Source organism: Cheilinus undulatus, linkage group 19 (assembly GCF_018320785.1).
Source record: "Cheilinus undulatus linkage group 19, ASM1832078v1, whole genome shotgun sequence".
Lineage (NCBI taxonomy): Eukaryota > Metazoa > Chordata > Actinopteri > Labriformes > Labridae > Cheilinus > Cheilinus undulatus.
In genome coordinates this window covers 34,067,284-34,073,962 of record NC_054883.1, presented here as the reverse complement: position 1 = coordinate 34,073,962, position 6,679 = coordinate 34,067,284, and positions in this window count along the sequence as shown.

Sequence of the window (6,679 nt, the reverse complement as noted above, 5' to 3'; positions counted from 1 at the left end):
TAAGTGGGTTGAATGCAGCAAAAATTGGTAAAAAAAAAAAAAAATAGACAAACAGAGGTGAGAGCAGCATAAGTTTGTATAAAGTTTCAAAAAGATGTTGCAGAAATGTGCAAAATAAAGGGGCAAAAAGTGGTTTTGAAAATGACAGAAATGGGAGAAAAACGACAAAAATAGGATAAAAACAGCAAAAAGGAGTTGTTTTTTTTTTTTTTTTAAGTTACAAAACCAAGAAAAAAAATTTGCAAAAGAAATGAGCAAGAAGGGGCTAAAAAGTGACAGAAGGGGAAAAAAAGGCAAAAACAGGATGAAAGTGGCAGAAATGGGCAAAAAAAATGGCAAAAGGTGGATAAAGTAGGCAAAAAGTTACAAGTAGATTTTTGACGTAGTGTGACATATGAGGGGAAGTTGGTAAAAAAAAAGTGTCTGAAATGGTTAAAGAGAGGAACAAAGGGGATGAAAGTGGCAAAAAGCAGCAAAACTTGGCAAAAAAAAAGGCAAAAATTGTAAAAGATGTTACATGGGCAAAAAGGAAAAAAGAGGTTTAAAAAAGTGACAGAAATGGATGAAAAAGGCAAAAACTGGATAAAATTGGCAAAAAAAATTATATGTCTGGCTAAAGGTGGGCAAAAAGCTGCAGAAAGATGTTGCAGAAATGTGCAAAAAAATGGCAAAAAATGACTACATTTTTGCAAATATCAGAGAGTGGATAAAAAATGTGGCAGAAATGGGTGAAAAAGTGCAACAAAAGAGCAAAATTGCAAAACGTAGCAAAAAAAATGGCAAAAAAGTTTTGAAAAAATGTGGCCAAAAAAGGGAAAAAGTTGCAAAAAGAAATGGGCAACAAATGGCCACAAAAGTGATAGAAATGGGTGAAAAAATGCCAAAACAGGACAAAAGTGGCAACAAAAAAAGAAAAAAAATGGCAAATGGTGGCTAAATTAGGCAAAAGGTTGCAAATAGATGTTTGCAAAAAATTACCCAAAGAAATAGGCAAGAACTGCAAATGGGAGAAGTTGTTAAAAAAAATAAAAGGAATGGGTGAAAATGGGCAAAAGGGGATGACAGTGGCAAAATGCAGCAAAAAAATTTAAAAAAACAGACAAAAAATCTTAAAAAATGTTGCCAAAATGGGCAAAAAGGGGACAAAAAGTGGTTTAAAAAATTGTCAGAAATGGATGAGAAAAGGTAAAAGCAGGATAAAATTGTCAGAAAAAAAGATTAAATGGCAAAAATTGGTAGAAGCAGAAAAAAGTGGCAAAAACAGGCGAAATGGTAAAAGGTGCCTAAAGTGCCTTAAGGCAAAAGGCTGCAGACAGATGTTGCAGAATTGGCAAAAACGGGGAAAAAAAATTACTACATTTTTGCAAATATAGGGAAAGTGGTTAAAAAGTGGCAGAAATGGGTGAAAAACGGGAAAAAAAGGGGTGAAATTGCAAAAAACAGCAAAAATTGTTTAAAAGTGGTAAAAAGATGTGTCAACTAGAAAAGCACTCAAAGAGCTCAGACCTCCACCATTAGCCCTATCTAGTACAAAATCACAACTGGGGAGGGCCCATTCACTGGGGGTCTCAGGGGCCCAGCCAATTCTGTGGGCGGGCCTGTGTGTGTGTCTCTTTATGTTTCAGCAGGTGGAATTCAGTTAAATCCATCATCAAGAGATAGAAGGAATAGGGCATGTGTAAATCTGCCTAGGTCAGGCCGTCCTCATAAACTGAGTGACCGTGCAAGAAGGAGACTAGTGAGAGAGACCACCAAGACACCTCTGACTACTCTGAAGGAGTTTCAAGCTCCAGCAGCTGAGATGAGAGGGACTCTGCATACAACAACTGTCGGCCAGGTTCTTCATCAGTCAAAGTTTTATGAGAGAGTGGCAAAGAGAAAGCCACTGTTGAAGAAAACTCAGATTACATCTGGACTAGAGTTCACTAAAAGGCATGTGGGTGACTCCATGGTCAACTGGAAGAAGTTCTGTAGGAACTGTATGTAAATGACTCCATTTGTTTTAATTGCTACAGAGCAGATCAAATGTATGTAAATTTCAATATTAAATATCTCATCTATTAAAGTTACCATTGAAAATGTCAAAGCTTTGTGCACAAAGCAACAGGAAAAGATTTTGTTTCCAGTTTGGTGTCTTATTAGTAGCCAGAGCCTTGACCTTTGACCCATCCAACACCTTTGGAAAGACCCAGAGCTGGAGCCAGGGGTCAGACACCTTTCAGGTCAGAGTGTTGGAGTAAATCTCTACAGCCAGGCTCAACATCTGATGAAAACCTGAAACTACAAAGGTAGAGGCTGTAGATTTATTCCAGTGTGTTTTAATGGCATGGTCAATAAGCATATATGGTTGTAAATTTGAAATATTCACATACTTTCTGCACGGCACTTTATCAGGATGTGAATGAATAACTTTTAGTGAGGAAAATGTCACCACTGGTTTTATCACACATACATTCTCTGCAGCTGAAGAGTAAAAGTGTAGTCGGTGTAAAAGCAATAACACCGTGAAGGTCGTGTTTCTCTGTGGCTGCTGGCTGATCTACATTTCCTCCAGCTGCAGCTCACTGCTGCCAATAACCACAGCGCCGCCGCCGCGACCTTGCTGTGTGTTATTGCTTAATTGAGTGCGTACACCTGAGTGTGGGGGGGCCCCGGTGGAAATTAAACCCCCAACCCTGGCAATGTTAGAGCCACACTGGGCCAGCTCCCTGCTGAAAAATGACCACGCACTTCACAGCAACACAGTCTGAAGGGTTTGTGGGGTTTTCTGCACAGGCTGCACTTTTACTGAACTCTGCTGAATTAAGATAAAATGAATGCAAGAATTTTCTTTAAAGAACAGACATATTTTTGTGTTTGAAAGCTTTCTACCAAATATGTAGTGTGAAAACAGGGTTTTTATCAACTATTATTCTTCACCAAAATGCACAAAGGAGTTACATATAAATTAGAAATAAATCCCTTTAAGGCAGTGAACAAAAAGGAAAGCCAAATTATCAAAAAAGTTGAAAACAGGGTGAAGAATGAAGCTCATACTCACTGAATCCATGCTTTCTTCCATTGCACACATTAGTAGGTGACTCTGTCCCTGCAGGATTTATCAAAAACACAAAAGAAAAGGAGCATAAAGTATCAGAAATTTAATTTATACAGAAAACAAAATAATATATAAGGACAAAACAAGAGGAAAACAATAGTTTCAGACCTCCTGGTTACACTAACAACGTATTTTTTTTTATTCCTGGACCTTCTGCTAATGATGCTAGCCTCTCCTCCTAAAACCATCATCCAACCATTGCCAGCTGCTGCCAGCTGCTCCAGACTGGTAGGATGGATTTCTGGTATGTTTGATATTTGGGCGTACGGCTGCAAACACTCACACAGTAAGAACAGAGCCACAAGTGGATTACCCAAAGTTAGGGCTGGGAAATTTGACACCGAATATTTGGTATTGATTAGCTGCTAGTTGTGTTTGCAGGTGATGCTATTTATGAGTGTGTACATGAAAAAACGGAACATCAGATCTGACCTCAGCCTCTAAGACTCCATTGACATTTGCCACAGTCTGTCCAGACTTCCCTCACAAAGTGTAAGAGCGCCCAGGTTATGCACAACCGCCTTGAATTGCACTGTGTACATCTGGCTTAAGTTCATACTGACAAGCTATGATTAAAAAACAGCTTCTGTGGACATTAAGAGCCTGGGCCCATCCACTTGAGTGGGAGATACCAATTCCAATACTTTGATTTACAAGGTATTGCTATTAAATGAAGCGACTGCTCTCAGCCAGACACAGAAGTCTTACACCCAGCTGTGATCAGCTGATGGCCAGCTTATCTCAATTATTGCCTCCCAGCTCCTACAGCCAATCACAGCTCTTTCTCTCAACACAGTGATCCATTTAAATATGACATACTTCTCACTTATCCCTGCTTGCATTAATGCTGATGCACCACGCTGCTGGCAAAGCTTAACCTCCTCCAGCCCAGCCTCTTCCTTTATAGCAAAAAGTTTGTTGCAAGCTCCCATTCAGATTCATTCTGCTGAGGATTAATTGCTTTGGAACTAATTTTATCAAATCAAATACACATTGCCATAAATGTATCTAACTATATGGGGGTTTCTAGCAAAAGCATCTTATGAGCAGAGCTTTCTCTGCTAAGTAAAACTGTAGATCCATTTAGCAATCAAATGGTTAAATGAAGGATGAGAATCTCCTTGACTTAATTAACAGTTAACAATAAGCTTTTACCTCCTTTGTTCAACAGAGACATGCAAAAAGCTCCCATGGAGCAATGCAACCATGTTTGTGCACCTATGGGAATCAACACATTTGTTAACCCTTACAGGTCACAGCTATGTTTGTAAAACATCAACCCTGTGGTGCACAGTCAAGCTCTATACATCCTTTTATTTCAGGACATTCTGGGCTTTAAGAATGTATCTACTATGGTAACGTCACTTGAATTTTTAAAAACTTATTGGACTCTAAAGCCAAAAGAAAAAAACTAATCAAAATTTGAAACTCAGAGATTTTTATCCATTACCCACAGTAAACAATAATGACTACGCCTTTTCTTTGCACAGACTTGTTCTCCCATCTCTTGGGGACATAACAGTGAAAAAATAAACGTTTTGTGACTAATGTTTTTCAAATTTTCTACATCCACACAAAAAAGTCCAGTTTGCAGTTTGAGTCATTTGTGCCACTCCTTTAAGCAGTAGAGATGGAACATCTTGCTACTGGAGGACAGCCCCTCCGACAATGTATTGCATGTAAACATTGGCCTCAACAAATATGGTGCTACCCACCAAAGAAAGCCAAAGTAAATGATCAAAAAAGGATTAAAATGGACAAAAAGACACTTATTATCAGATCTAATGCCGTGGATTTAATATTTAAAAACCACAAAAAAGTCACCAAAGTTTTGGGCTCACTAGAACGACGTCCTCGTTGACATCGAGGGTCATCGAGACCCTCGATGTCTCTGTGGAGACATCGAGGGTAGCTAGCTAACAGCAAGCTGGTCAGCTTTCAGAGAAAAAAAAGGAGTAAGTGTCTTTGACTTATGGTTCAAAAGTTATTAACGTTTTTATAAACTGTGTCACTTCTTGTTGTATACAACAACACTGTCCTCAGAGACCCCGAGAAGTCAGTCAAGTTCTGGGCCCACAAGAAAATGTTCTGTAAGAGCTACAAATGCATGAAGAACATATTTAGAAAGGCACAAAACAGCGTTTTCACAAGAAAAAACAAGTTAGTGTCTACAACTTACGGTTCAAAAGTTACCAAGCAATTTACAAAGGGTTGTGCCGCCTGAGCTCTAAGGGTTAACAGGCTGAAAAAATATTATTAGGCATCTTTAACAGGCTAAACATTGCAAATCGTCTAATACAGTGTTTTTCTAATACCACCAGGGTCAAATATATTATCATGCAACCCCAAAAAACAGTGTCCAATGGTAGCAGGTAGTATACTGTCCTCTTAAGATGAGTTCACTAGAGAGAGCTGCAGCCTCCCAGCATTATTGACCTCCCAGCAGCACTTGCTTCAGTGTCCGATGACCACTGGAATCAAGTGCCAAAAAGTCAGTGTGGTCCACCGAATGAGTGATGCTGCTTTCCTAGCTTTCAGTGCAGAGTGGCCAGCCGTAGCAGGGCTCTAATTGGGCGTCTGGATGACAGAAGGGATCCTTCAAAGCAGCATCCATCATGTCCTTCAGGAGGCGAGAAGAGCAGACGGCAGCGTCAGGACACCGGCTGAGTGTTTGTCTACAGCTGAAGGAGAGGTAAGGAGGAGGTAATGTAGAGAGACAGGTTTAACACAGAGAGGCTCACAGATAGACTCTTTACTGACAGGTGGCACATTGAGGTACATAAACAACATAGAAATAAGGATATGTACAAAAATGGAGGAAATATTCACATCCTGCTCATAGAATTTGATACAAATCCCTCATTCTGAAACTACATAAACAGTTACTTTATTGTATTTGGTGTTGATCTGTGACAGCTTTGTTAAAGCTCTGAGTAATTCTCTTCCTACCAGTGCTTTAACCTCCTGCTGACATGTTGTTCTGTTATTTTTCTCTATAACAGCAGCCTTTGAGGAAACTCTTGTCAAACTACTTTTGTGTTGTGCTGCCACTTAGTCATCTCTGCTCATGATGAGAACATTTCGCTCGCTGCTGTTGTTTTCTAAGAAAACCGCCATGACAGCTTGACAGAATCAAGGCAACCAGTTAAGGAGGCAGGATGGATGCTCTTAACCTCCCACTGCTCTTAAAAGCATCTCGAGCAGCTACAGACACCCACACTGGCTGTAAACGCACGTATGCAGAGGTAGACATTCACACTAACTGCTGGAGCACAAAGAGGCTTCAGGCTCTTATTCATCTGTAAATACACAAAACAAACAGAAATCAGAATGCACAGTAGGCATTAAGATCCCTAATATTCTACTACCAGTAAAAATCCTGCAGTCAACATGTTGATTAAGGAGGAAAAGCACATCTGAGATTTACTAAAATGTTGTACTGTTACATATGTGTTGCACTGGGTACATTCAAGGACAAACAAGTTATCTATCCATCCATTATCTATAATGTTTATCCTTCCAGGGTCACGGAGGCTGGAGCAAATCCCTGCTGTCAATGTTCCCATGGGTTTAAGGTCAAAC